Source organism: Scyliorhinus canicula, chromosome 4 (genome assembly GCF_902713615.1).
Source record: "Scyliorhinus canicula chromosome 4, sScyCan1.1, whole genome shotgun sequence".
NCBI lineage: Eukaryota > Metazoa > Chordata > Chondrichthyes > Carcharhiniformes > Scyliorhinidae > Scyliorhinus > Scyliorhinus canicula.
Genome location: NC_052149.1, coordinates 35,384,646 through 35,399,771, shown reverse-complemented (window position 1 = coordinate 35,399,771; position 15,126 = coordinate 35,384,646).

The following is a 15,126-nucleotide window of genomic DNA, read 5'->3' as shown; positions in this document are numbered from 1 at the left end:
AAGACAGAGAGTGGTAGTTGATGGGAAATGTTCAGAATGGAGTTCAGTTACGAGTGGCGTACCACAAGGATCTGTTCTGGGGCCGTTGCTGTTTGTCATTTTTATAAATGACCTAGAGGAGGGCGCAGAAGGATGGGTGAGTAAATTTGCAGACGACACTAAAGTCGGTAGAGTTGTAGACAGTGCGGAAGGATGTTGCAGGTTACAGAGGGACATAGATAAGCTGCAGAGCTGGGCTGAGAGGTGGCAAATGGAGTTTAATGTGGAGAAGTGTGAGGTGATTCACTTTGGAAAGAATAACAGGAATGCGGAATATTTGGCTAATGGTAAAATTCTTGGTAGTGTGGATGAGCAGAGGGATCTCGGTGTCCATGTACATAGATCCCTGAAAGTTGCCACCCAGGTTGATAGGGTTGTGAAGAAGGCCTATGGTGTGTTGGCCTTTATTGGTAGAGGGATTGAGTTCCGGAGCCATGAGGTCATGTTGCAGTTGTACAAAACTCTAGTACAGCCGCATTTGGAGTATTGCGTACAGTTCTGGTCGCCTCATTATAGGCAGGACGTGGAAGCTTTGGAACGGGTGCAGAGGAGATTTACCAGGATGTTGCTTGGTATGGAGGGAAAATCTTATGAGGAAAGGCTGATGGACTTGAGGTTGTTTTCGTTAGAGAGAAGAAGGTTAAGAGGTGACTTAATAGAGGCATACAAAATGATCAGAGGGTTAGATAGGGTGGACAGTGAGAGCCTTCTCCCGCGGATGGAGGTGGCTAGCACGAGGGGACATAGCCTTAAATTGAGGGGTAATAGATATAGGACAGAGGTCAGAGGTGGGTTTTTTACGCAAAGAGTGGTGAGGCCGTGGAATGCCCTACCTGCAACAGTAGTGAACTCGCCAACATTGAGGGCATTAAAAAATTTATTGGATAAGCATATGGATGATAAGGGCATAGTGTAGGTTAGATGGCCTTTAGTTTTTTTTTTTCATGTCGGTGCAACATCGAGGGCCGAAGGGCCTGTACTGCGCTGTATCGTTCTATGTTCTAATGTTCTATCTATGGCCGCCATTTCTTTATCGTCATGGATCATAAGCCGCTGCTGGGCCTCTTCCATGAAGACAAGACGATCCCGCAATTGTGTCTGCGAGGATTCAGCCCTGGACCTCATTATCAGCTGCTTACAAGTACTCTTTTCAGCACCGCCCAGGAACCCAGATTGCACATGCTGATGCATTGAGCCGTCTTCCCCCACAGACTGAAACCACTAACCTCCCCTACAGCAGACAAAGTGGTCGCTGCCCTGAATTTTATGGGCTCCTTTTTTTATTTTAGAGTATCCAATTCAGTTTTTCAATTAAAGGGCAATTTAGCGTGGCCAATCCACATACCGTGCACATCTTTGGGTTGTGGGGGTGAGAACTACGCAGACACTGGGAGAATGTGCAAACTCCACACGGACAGTGGCCCAGGGTCGGGATCGAACCCGGGCCCTTCTCCAAGTTCTCAGAGCTGTCCATGGAAGATGGTATCCTTCTGTGGGCATGAACGGACAGGCAATCGCATTGAAGGACCTTCAAAACAGGCACCTCGGAATATCTAAAATGAAGATGCTGGCGAGAAGCTCCATCTAGTGACCTGGATCAGACATGGATAACGAGACATTGGCTCAACAGTGCTCAATCTGTCAAGATCACATGAAGCTCCCACAGACGCACCCCTTCACCTTTGGGAGTGGCCGGGACATCCTTGGGCTCCCGTAAATGCTGATTTCGCTGGTCATTCAATGTTTCTCATCCTGGTGGACACCCACTCAGTGGCTGGATGTCCACAAGATGGTGACAATAAGCCCCCTAGCAACGGTCGAGCAACTGCGCATTTCTTTTTCCATCCACGGTCCCTGAGGTGCTCATGATAGACAACCAGGCCTCTTCTACCAGTGAAAGGTTTGCACCTTTTGTAAAGGGCAATGGAATTCGCCATGTCCACATTGCCCCATACCATCTGGCATCGAATAACTTGGCAGAGAGGGCCATTCGCACAGGTAAACGGGGCCTAAAGAAACAGACTTCCGGCTCCACGGAAACCAGGCTGGTAGGATTTCTATTCTCGTCCAGAACCACGTCGCACGCAGTCACTGGGGTGGCCCCAACTGAGATGTTAATGGGTCATCGGCTTTGTACATGACTGAGTTTGATTATTCCGAACATAGGCATGAAGGTGTGCCATAGCCGAGATTTGCAAGGACGCGTCCAGTTCCACATCAACCTCTTCGACACTCTGCAACTGACGATGCAGTGTTCATTTGTAACTTCAATGATGATGCTTGCTGGCCCTCTGGGATTGTTGTTGTCAAACACGTCTGGACACCTACCAGGTTCGGGTCCGGGGTCAACTGATGCAACAGCATTTGGACTACCTTCACTTGAGGAGGGTGCTCCCACGTGAAGTCCTCAAAAGAAACCTATCCTGGATCCTCCGGCTCCATAATAATACTGACCTTTATTGTCACAAGTAGGCTTCCATTAACACTGCAACAAAGTTACTTTGAAAAGCTCCTTGTCGCCACATTTTGAACCTGTTTGGACACATGGAGGGAGAATTCAGATGTCCAAATTATCTAACAGCACGTCTTTCGGGACTTGTGGGAGGAAACTGGAGCACCAGAGGAAACCCACGCAGACACGGGGAGAACATGCAGACTCCACACAGACAGTGACCCAAGTCAAGAATCTAACCTGACACCCTGGCACTGTAAAGCAACAGTGCTAACCACTGTGCTAATGTGCCAACCTGCTGCGATGCCTCCAGTCTCTCTCGACGTCGTATTGTCAGATTCTGAAAAGGTGATGAGGACTCCTGAGGTTACGGACACTGATCAGCCACCTTCTCCTGATGATCCGCCACGGCGTTCCTGCATCAGACGGCTTTCCCCAGAACTGTATACACCGCCTAATCCAGCAAATCAGCTGAATGATGAATTGCCAGGGCCGAAACAAGACAACAGCCACTGCTTGCTCATCCTTCTCCGTCTCATCGGTCTTCAAGGGGGTGTTCAGACTTTGGGGAGGGAGCAATATAATAGCCTGCATAGACCTAAGGAATTGGAATGATTATCTCCTCCATGGTCCTCGCAGAGTACTAGCTCCCCCACTATGGGTGGGGGATCTCTATTAATTGCTGTATAAAGTCGGCCAGAGAAGGAGCACAGTACGGATCTACCAGGCTGTGTACATAGTGCATTGTAAATAAAATAACATTTCTTTATTTCACTCGGTGTGGACTCCCTTGTCTTTATTAAAGCACCCATCAAGGCAGTGTTTAAGGTGTCTGTAAACCTCCCCTCAGTGCATATACTGAAACACAAGCAGTTCATGAAAATCCGCAACTCCTCTGAATTATTATAAAGTCTAATTTCTAATACCAGAAATGGTGGGGATCGCAGGGATTATTGGGAGGGAGGAACTGAAGGTAATCAATACTAGTAGAGAAATGGTATTGGGCAAATTGATATGATTGAAGGCTGATAAATCCCCAGGGCCTGATAATCTACATCCCAGAGATCAAACCACTGACCACATGTGTCAGCATGAGATAGATAAGTTGAAGTCGTAATTCCAGATCTGGAGGGATCCGATGTGCACCTTTGGAGCTGTAAGAATCAAAGAATACGGAGGAAGGTGAGGTAGATTGGGGTGTACTGGGCGAAGCCGCGCAAGAATCCAGCGATCTGGAGGAAGTCAAGAGGACTGACCCTCCTCCTCCTCGGTCTGAGGATCCTAGCCTCAGTCTCTCCTCTCCGCAGGGAGAACCAGTTCAAAAAAGATCACGTTATATGAACCATCTGCAGATGCTCACAAGTTCTTTAATTAAATCCATCAACAGGGGTTTCTTCGCAGTTTAGATGCAAATGTGGAGAGAAAACGCCTGTTGATGTGATTAGTTTCGGCTGTTTGCTCAGCCTTACGAGACCCTGGGGGGTGGGGGGGGGGGGGGGGGGGACACTTGGGGAAGTGAAGATGGTCATACTAACGGCTGTGGGACCTGGTAGAAGGTCTGAATGAGTGCAGACAAAGGAAAGGGGAACATCACACATCCTTTTCTAACCACCGGTTGGCGCTAATGTCCCAGGGATGTGACACTACAGTTGAGAGAATCAGAACACCCACCTTCCTCGCAGACAATCCCGTTTAGGAAGGGGAACAGCATGAATGTCAAGTCTTGACGGTGAGCAATCCCAAGGGACCATTCGTGTCAAAACAAAAAGGGGAGAAGCCTGGGGCACCAATGCCTGGGCTGGGCAGCCTGGAGCCTCCGCCGCCCCCACCACTAAAAACATTTGTTGAAGCACAGCAGGCAGTTGAAGATTTTAATCAGGTCAGGAATGGACTGTTTCCAGCATCTTAGAACAAATGCAATCTAAAATAGTGATAGAGGTTGGTCTTGTCCTTAAGGACGCAAGTTATGTGGTGCCGATCCAGGATCGGAACCAGATTATCAATCAATGTCATGTTGTCCAGGGACACCGAGGTGTGGAAACAACAACGAATGAATTAAAGGTTTATGTTGGTGGCCCAAAGTAGATGGAGATGGAAAGCATTATGTGGAGAATTGTCTGGATTGTGCCCAAAATAATCCAGACAAATAAGCCAAGACAGGAGAGTTTAGACACCTCAGGCCGGTAAATGGGCGGTGGACAAATTTACAAATAGACTATGTAGCTCCCTTGCCACCATGTAAGGAGGGTTACATTCTGGTCATCATTGATACCTTTAGTAAATGGATTGAAGCATTCCTACCAGGGTGAACACGGCAGAGGTAAAAGCCAATGTGCTGGTACAGCAGGTGTTCACTACATGGGGACATCCCGCAGCATTGAATCAAACCAAGGAACTCATTTCACTGCCCAGGTGATGCAGAATGTAATGACCCTATTCGGAATGAAACAGTAATTCCACATAGCCTATCCCCCACAGTATAGTGGTATAGTGGAAAGATTGGAACCAGATTTGAAAAACATGATTTGGATAACTGTCCAACAAAATACCTCCACTTGGAATGTAGTCTTGCCCTTTGTCCTAAAGATAGTACAATATCCAGCTCAACAGGTTTTACTCCCATTGTCCTGACGATAGGACGCCCCATGAGAGGGGTGAAACTTTTGTTGGGCTCAGATATGTCAGAGGCAGAATTGGAGGCTGTCAGCCAGGAGAAGGCTGTACAACAATTGATGGATAATATCCAAGCTGCTCTTATAGCTGATGCAGTGAAAATGGAACAGGAAAAGAAGGGGGCGAAGCACATTTTGATGAGGAGTTCAAGACTGTGGAGTATGAGATTGGGAAAAAAGTCATGCATTCAAAAGGCATCTTGACAATACATGGATAGGATGGGTATAGAGGGATATAGCACAAGGAAGTGCTGAGGGTTTTGGCCAAGGTTAGTATCATGACCGGTACAGGCTTGGAGGGCCAAAGGGCCTGTTCCTGTGCTGTATTGTCCTTTGTTCTTTGTCCAAATCCACCAACTGCCCATAAATATAGTGGACCACATTCTATAGTAGACAATACACATCCCTCGGTTTACAAAGTCTTATTAGACTATGATAAAACCGGGTGGTACCATTTACAGCTATTCAGCCCTCAGGGTAATCACCAGCCCCATGTGGATGTGGGTGAGGAAGAAACAGTTACACCTCCTGCTCCTTCCGAGTACGGACTGGAGCATCTGCAGGTGCTGCCGCCAGCTCTAATCAGGCGCCAAGAGGCAAAATCTCGAGGAGATACCCCCAGTTTGAGAAAGCGATAAAGGGAAAGGGGAGAAGATTAAGCCGATAAGATCCGAGTGAAGAAGAAAGTTTGACCGATTGGTTTGCAAGATCAAAACTGTAAATAAGAGCATATACTATCTTGACCTCAATAATAGGTACGGAACAATGGACTGTGGCACTATAGCATTAACAGAGATAATCATCTATGCAAATTACACCACGATATCCGGGATTCACAAAGCAAGAACTGTGAAAGCATGAAACAATGTCCGATGGGGAAACAACAAGAATTAATAGACTGGGAGAACTGTAACAGGACCTAAAAATGGCATTGTCTTGAGGAATATTGGAAAAACACTGCATGATGATGTACACCATGAATTAGTATCAGTAGTTTTAAATGTTGCAAAGTTAGGACTCCTGAATTGAATTCCTGCCCAGATCAAGAGATTATATAACCGACAGACTAAAATACTGTTAAGCCAAGAAACAAGGGATGACGAGAAAGGGAGATGAAATGTCGAGTACAACAATGTTAACATTTTAAACTTGCAGAACCTGGATGAAAAATTAAGAGTTTGAACAAGGCAAGTGAAAAGTATGTTGGGAAAATTAAACAACAAAACATCTTTAAAAAAAAAACCCCACGAATAACCAGATAATAAAAGAGAACGCTAATGATTGAGATCAGAATTAGAATCAAATTTGTTGCAAAATTTGTTTTATGGAAATTGGATGATAGAGCAATTGAGGGGTTTTATGGACGAAGTGAATAATGAATTCATTTGGAAAGGGAACTAAAATCCATTTAATTTGAAATGCTGCAAATTTCTGTGAAAAGAAATTCAGTCTGTGAAAAAAAAATAATTTATGCAAACCTCGAAAGGCCAAGTAAGTAATCCATGTTTAGGGAAGATGTCACTATTCCATTACACAAGATAAGGCAAATTTGGCAGAAATCCAATTCGAGTCTTCCAAAGCATTTGGAGGAACAGAAGTTTGGCGTCTCAACTTTCTCTGCCCACTCTCCACTCCTTTAGGTTCGGTAGGAAAATTAACCAGTTCAGCAAACAGCTGATTTGTTCTAAATTGCACAGAGAGTTGTGTGTCTTTGATTATGTATTGCGCTATGTTAATTTATATAAAGTTTAATTGTGAATTGGTGGGAATTCAGCAAAACCAGTTAAATGTGAAATTTTAAGCATGGTCCAGAGGAATTTGGAATAAGTGTGAGAATTATAATATGTTTGTCGCATCCCCCTAGGTAACGGAACAAAACATTAGTAGGAACCATACTGGACAAATGTCAGCAAGCCAGCAAAATTATAATCGGTCCCTATCCAATATACCTCTCCAATCAAGCCAAGTATGGATTTAAAACAAATGAGAAATGTTGAATCCCTGGTAGGCAGAACGCATAGTCGAAAGTAGAAATTACAGAACAAGGTTTAATTCGATACAATTACAATACTTCTCCATTCCATTAAAGGGCTCCCAACCTGCAGCTGGGCAGGGTTTTTTATAAAACTGGGCTCACCGTGTAAAGGGGAAAGCTCTCCCCCTTAAAGGAGAAGGCCTGCCTGCCTGAATGGAAAAGTACATATTCTGGGGAGGTCATGGGAAACCATATAGTCCTGATCCCAGGACTTCCATTGCGGTATGACAAGAATATCACTTGTATCCTAGAAGTTAGAAACCTAAAAGCAGAGATCACAACGGTTGCACATGTGGGTGAAAGAGAATATTGTGTTACCACCTCACTGAGAATACATTGGTATGGTACCAGAATATGCCCTGTTGAGAAATTCACATTTGGTGTAAAACCCCAAGTTTCAGTGAGAATTGGTAAAACTGAGCTGGTTGATATTCATACACGAAAGCAAGAGTGAATTGATGTCTCGGACAAAATTAAATCTGTATTTAAAGATTATTGGGGAAAATGTGCAACAAATGTACAGCTGTTGCCAGAAACGTTAAGAAATATTTTTAAAAGTGCCTTAAATATGCTCATATGACATATCAGAATGTGTTAGAAGGAGTAAGTGTAATCAAAACTGATTCAAATTAAATTAAAGAAACTAGTTGGTGGGATGATATTTGGAACTGGGGAACAAATATACAGCTGTACCCATGGGAATGAACTACATCACATTTAGCAATAATAGCCAGGCTTATTATATCAAACTTATATTAAAGTGGTGGAAAGTTGGGACAAAAAAATTAGAGATGGAGTTGTTTTTATAAAAATGGGAATGATTGATGGGAAAATGAGATGGTAATGAATTATATATATGTTATATGAATGCACGTTAATATTATTGCTTTAAGAAGTGATAATTAGTTGTAACAATTTTTGAACCTTTAGTGTCTGCCTGATGGATATGGGTTAGCTCAGGTTCTTTGTGATCCATTTTGTCAAATTCAATGAATCAAAGGGGGAGTGCTGAGTGGGAAAGATGGCCAACTTGAGCCGTAAGGCATGATGGGAAAATATGTCAATGACTATCTTTAAAGAAGCCAACAAGAAAAATGTTGCCCTGTGCAAAATGGATTTCATGAGACCCAGTGACAATAACATCACTGATAACGCCCTTGTTTTCAGAACACGGGGATATAAAGTGCGGTAGCACCGAGATTTAATCAAAGATAACCTGGGATCAACCGCGTATGTGCAGACCTGACTTTCGAAGCTCATCAGCTCCTAAGAGTGAACCTGGCAAAGCTCTCTCTAATGGAAAGTATACTTGATTCAAGCTGTGAGTCTTGAAAGTTTTGTAACTGCATAAATAAACACATAGCTGTAGTCTTGGTGAAGTCTTAGCGAAATAAGAAAAGTTGTATTTAAAGGTAAATCAACCTTACTGAGAGTACTCAATCCTGACTGCATTCATCAGTTGCGGCCAACAGAGGCACAACTTGCCGAATGGCCTCCTTCGGCACTGTAGGAATTGTATGGTTCCATGATTCCCACTGTCACCGTCATTTTATCAACCTGGATGGGTCTCCACTACTTGGGGACTCTGGTGTACCTTGGCAGTCTCCCTGTGGACTGTGGGCGGGGCCCTGTGGACTGTGGGCGGGCGGGGTGGGGGGGGGGGGGGGTGGGGGGAGTCCCTCCCTATTTGGGCACTTTGTTTCCCGCAGAGAGGCCCTTGACGGCAATGGCCAGCCTGTATAACAACACACCAGCCCTCATCAACCCACAGCAAGGGCCTTTCTGAATGGCCCCGGCATGTCCATACCCCACTCACCTGGTTGAGAGAGCGGTCCGTTTCCATCGCGTCCTCTTCTTCCAGTCACCATCCCAGTAGTGCCCACCGCTCCCAGGCAGCGCCTGCAGGTGGGCAAACATCCTTCAAAAGGATGGCAGCCCTGACAGCATGTAACATAAAATGAGCCCAAGGGTCCCACAAACAGCCAAGACAAGCCCCTGGCTTGGGATCCCATCATCAGGACCCCTACTGCGGTGACAAAAAACAGCTTTGAGAATTGCCTATTCATTTATCTCTAAACTCAGAGTGCCCCAATGAGACAAATGATCCCTACATTTTAATTACAAAACTGTTATAGTGTTGATGCAGTCTCAGAACATTCCCTGACAATTAATTGTCTGCTTTTGTTGTCCATTTATTAAATCCAGCAGGTTGTTAGCTTGGCACTTTGTGTGGCTGTTTTGTAAGCGGGCTAATCTCATCAGGCACTCACAATCTGACTTTGTTCTGAAAAGAGGATGGATGACAGGACACAGCCTCTGCGACATCAGTTTTGTGTCTTTCTACCCGACTATAATTGAGAACTTCACTGTGAACGATCTCTCGTTTGCTCTGAAATAAGTGCTTATTATCAGCTCCTCGCCCAGGCAGAGAAATATATTTGGCAGCGTTTGCTCGTTTAGTAGTTTTTCTTGCTCCATCAATGTAAAAATGAATCTGCAAAGGTTCCATGGATCATATGAAATGTGATTTGCAGCAATGCATCTTTGGTTATGATGTGAATTAAGGTACAGTATCTAAAAGTTGTAACTCAAATTTGTATCGACCATTTGCTTTTTAATTTGAATCAGTCTAATTCATTGTTGATTGCTGTTTACCTAAGCTTTGAAGTTTCACATGATGATTCATCTTTCATTTCCCAAAGATTGGTCGGATGCTAAAAGGCTCATGATATTCCATTGAGAACACTGCCTGCCCTAGGGCAGTACTACCGTGCTGGGTATTCTTTTTTTAAAATTTAGTGTACCCAATTCATTTTTTTTCCAATTAAGGGACAATTTAGCGTAGCCAATCCACCTACCCTGCACATCTTTGGATTGTGGGGCCAAGACCCACATAAACACGGGGTGAATGTGCAAACTCCACACGGACAGTGACCCAGAGTCGGGATCGAACCTGGGACCTTGGTGCCGTGAGGCAGCAGTGCTAACCCACTGCGCCACCATGCTGCCTCCGTGCTGGGTATTCTTCATGTAATGCCACATTTCGGTTCATATAGAATAAGAGCTTGTTTAGTCTTCAGTTCTGCCCTTTCTTAACATGACGGGCCAGATTTGAAGCTTGACGCAGGTGAAACTATGATCTGAAGCCAATGCCCACTATTCTGCAGTTTGTTTTATGGAGCTGTGCCACCTTCATCCTGCACATTTCAGCCCCATACCTTTTCCCCAAAAAAGTGAGGAAACAAGGAAGAAAATCTATTTCAAATGTAGTAAATCAGAAACTTCTGATAGGTTCAAAGAATTGCAGAGGTTTAATAATCATGAACAGAAGTTTGATCTAACCATCTTAAAATCTTAAGATCTTCTCTTAAAATCCTCACCATTTTTCACTTAACTTCATATTCTAAATCTCCTCAGAGGGACACCTGCTATGGACAGACATCTGGGGCTGTATTCCCCGATCCTGCGGCTATGTCCACAGGGTCTGCCTGGTCTTACGACCAGAAGGTCGGCGCCACCCCTGCACCGATCCTCCGTCCAGTGGGGGCCCAGCAGCCATGCAACGTAAAGCCCCTACTTGCAGATAAGACTGGAGAATGGCTGGGTCCGTGGCCATGCATGAGCACTGCGGAACCTGCGGCGTCCATGCCACGCAACATGGCGCCGGCAGCATGCGGACCCGGCCTGATAAGAACTTCCCCCCTGTAACCAGCCTTGGAACCCCCGGCCCACCCCTCACCAGTTCCCCCAGCCCCCGTCAAAGTGGAATGGCTCCCCCCCGACTGTGGCAGTGCTGGACTCAGTCCGTAGCCGCCATGTGAGGTCCCCGAACAGTGTGAGCACAGCACAAGCGAATGACGCTGTCGGGGACTCAGCCCATTGGGGCCAGAGAATCGGGGGAGGGCCTCAGGTGACGTCCTGAAGCTGGACATACGGCGTGCAGTGTACACCCCAAGTATGCCGTTTTTGAGGGGGTGGAGCATCGCAAAACTGCGCTGCCCCCATTCCGGCATAAATGGAGATTCTCCAGGCGATTGCTGAACGCGATTTTGGCAATCGGAGAATCCTGCCCATGATCAGCTCTCAACAGAGACTAAGAGACTGTACCAGGACAATAATTTTTTAATGTTTTAAGACGGTGCGGAAAGATTGATTTGTTCCAGGAGTGAAAATATAAGAAACCGGGCTTGGTTGTTTTATAAACAAACTTTATTAAAAGAAAACAACATTTAAACTTTTAAACTTCAACCCTAACAAGGAAATATTACATGGAGTGTCTTAACCGTAACACACTATTTCACATTAAACAACACTGTAACAGAACATGCAGCTCTCATGCCACTTTCACAGGCAGACAATTTCATAGAATTTATAGTGCAGAAGGAGGCCATTCGGCCCATCGAGTCTGCACCGGCTCTTGGAAAGAGCACCCTCCCCAACCGCACACCTCCACCCTATCCCCATAATCCAGTAACCCCATCCAACACTGAGGGCAATTTTGGACACTAAGGGCAATTTAGCATGGCCAATCCACCTAACCTGCACATCTTTGGACTGTGGGAGGAAACCGGAGCACCTGGTTCGATTCTGGCTTGCGTCACTGTCTGTGCGGAGTCTGCACATCCTCCCCGTGTGTGCGTGGGTTTCCTCCAGGTGCTCCGGTTTCCTCCCACAGTCCAAAGATGTGCAGGTTAGGTGGATTGGCCATGATAAATTGCCCTTAGTGACCAAAATTGCCCTTAGCGTTGGGTGGGGTTACTGGGTTATGGGGATAGGGTCGAGATGTTGACCTTGGGTAGGTTACTCTTTCCAAGAGCTGGTGCAGACTCGATGGGCCGAATGGCCTCCTTCTGCACTGTAAATTCTATGATAATCTATGAGACATCCTGTGTATTCCCACGAACGAGTTTAAGTCTGACAGAGCAATGTAACTTGGCCAGGCGTGGGTGTATCCCTCTGACTCTGAATCAGCAGTTTTTTTTTTCTCCTCAGTCTGTTTAACCTCTAAATTGCCTTCTACAATGAGGTCTCATTTCTGAACCCAACTTCTTAATATTTCCCTTGCGAGACACACCTGTTCCTGCCCACAGTTCGCGCTGGCACATACATTAAGAATCAGAAGGTAATAAATATTTCTGTTTCTAAGTCATCTTAAACATAGATTTTGGACAGTTTGGATCAACTATAGTTTTCTTCAAGCAGAAGATCAGAGGGATTGTTCCATTGACTCTGAAGGAATGTTTTTCGCTCTAATATAGTTCCTTCCTGTGTGAACTTGGATCATTAGGAATTGCAGCAATTATCATTTCTCAGCTCCTTCTTGCCTCTGCATAAATTCTCAATTAACTGGTTAAATTCAATGTACCTTTGAAATGTATTCTTAGCAACTGAGCTTTGCAGATTCGTCATGTGCTAAAACGGAGAATTGCTACACAGGATATATCAACCTGACTTGAAATGGAAGAATTTTGCTCTCTTCTCGAGCTCTTAAAACAACTTGCATTTATACAGCACCTTTAACTCAGTAAAACATCGCAAGAATTTCATGGGGATATTTTCAGACAAAATCTGACAGCAAGTCATATAGAGAGATATCATGCCAAGTGACCGACTGCTTGGTCACAGATCTAGGTTGCAAGGAGCATCTTATAGGGATTTCCAGTGCTCAGTCAAGGAATCAATGGTTATAGGGATAAGGCAGGAAAATTGAGTTGAGGATTATCACATGAGGTCAATCACAATCTCATTGAATGCTGGAGCAGACTCGGCGGGCCGAATGGCCTACTGCTGCTCTTACGTCTTATGCTCTTAGGCCCATAGATAGCTGAAAGCATGGCCATCAATAGTAGGGTGTTAGAAATCAGGAATGCAACGTGCCAGAATTGGTTAAGATTTCATGGGTGGTTCTGGGGATGGAGGAAGTTAAGGATAGCCGTGGTGGATTTGAAAAGTAGGAAACAAATTTTAAGATTGATGGAATGCTGGACCGGGAGCCAATGTAGGTCACTGAACACAGGGTGCGAGACGAATGGGACTTCTTGTGAACTGGGATACGACAGAAGCGTTTTGGATGAGCTGCAGTTTATGAAGGGCAAAGACTGAAAGCAATGGAATAGTCAAGTCCAGAGATGAATGAAACCTAAAGCGGAATAATAAGATCTCTTGCTATTGGCAACACGGGAGATCTGCAGCAACACGGGAGATCTGCAGCAACACGGGAGATCTGCAGCAACACGGGAGATCTGCAGCAACACGGGAGATCTGCAGCAACACGGGAGATCTGCAGCAACACGGGAGATCTGCAGCAACACGGGAGATCTGCAGCAACACGGGAGATCTGCAGGAACACGGGAGATCTGCAGCAACACGGGAGATCTGCAGCAACACGGGAGATCTGCAGCAACACGGGAGATCTGCAGCAACACGGGAGATCTGCAGCAACACGGGAGATCTGCAGCAACACGGGAGATCTGCAGCAACACGGGAGATCTGCAGCTCAGAGGGAACCTGGGTTTAAGTTTTCATATGTAACACGAGAAGAGCACAGATTGCAGTTGTGTGGCCTAGGAAGACTATAACACGGACTCCCCCTGCTGTTTATTACTTTAATCCTCAAATAATTTCCATGCAAATAACTATCCAATTATCTAGATATTGTTCACACTACCTATTTCCATTGCAGGACAATCTTTTCCAACTTTTACTAAAATCTGAGTAAAGAGTTCAGTCTAAATGTTGCATTATTGTTCCCTATCAATCCTATATGCTGCTTTGCATTTCCAGCCAGTTTTGTTGTTACATGAGATCTACATATTCGATCTAAAGCTCTTTCCTTTTAAAAGACGTATGCAAGGATTCTTCAGAAAAAAATAAAACTGACAAGAAAGATATTCTCTAGCTCTCTGAATATTTATGCATGATTGACTGCTCCTTCCACATATTTTGCAAATTACAAATGTGACTATCTCACTGGGGCCTGTCTGTCATCAAAAATAAAACAAATTCATGACAGTTCTAAACAATAATTAAAATTAAAATAAAGTGTAAAATAATAAAAAGACAATCATGAACGTTGCAATACGCAGGTCTTCTCAATTTACAGAAGGTGTACTCCACTCGACATTTTGTGTTAAAGTCCAGACATCATGGGCTGGATTCTCCATTTTTGGGACTAAGTCCTCAAGCTGTCGGGAAAACTGGTCTTTTCCGCCAGGAAACCTGACGCCAAAAGGGCACCGATTCCCCGTTTTGCTGGGGGCTAGCAGGCAGCTGTCGTAGAGCTCGCAGCTCTAGCTGCCAATACGGCTCCTCGCACTTCCGGGTCAGAGACCGCGGATGCGCACAGCGGCGGCCTCCAGAGGCTGCGCTGTACTCCATGGCGGATTCAGCCCATGGATGTGGACCGGCAAAATAGTACCCTGCATCGGCTGCTTGCGCGCCATGAGTACTCCACGAGTGCGCAGATTTTCAGTGGGGTGGAGAATTGAAGAACCAGCGTCGCTCCTGATTTCGTGCTCCAAAACGGATTCTCCGCCCCATCATCAAACGCAATTTTGGCGTTGGGGTGCGGAGAATCCAGTCCCATATGTTGACATGCTGGGTCCATTAAATTTTCAATCATTTACATGATACTTATTGTAATAACCTGCATGGAGCTCACCGGGCTGGCTTATCTTCCCAGTGTGGCTCGAGCTCCCCTGCAAGCTACGGGGCAAATACTATGTTTATATAAGGTCAGTCCGATAGGACCGGACTGACAGAGAGAGGACCTGGTGAAGTCTAATCGGGTCCCTTTGGACATAGTACGTATTATAAATAAACGTCTTGTTTATGTTACTCGTCTGACTCCCTTCGCCATTATTAAACTTAGGAGTGATATGTAGTGGCATGCAAAACTGGCACTTACATTTGTTTACCTGTCATTAGCG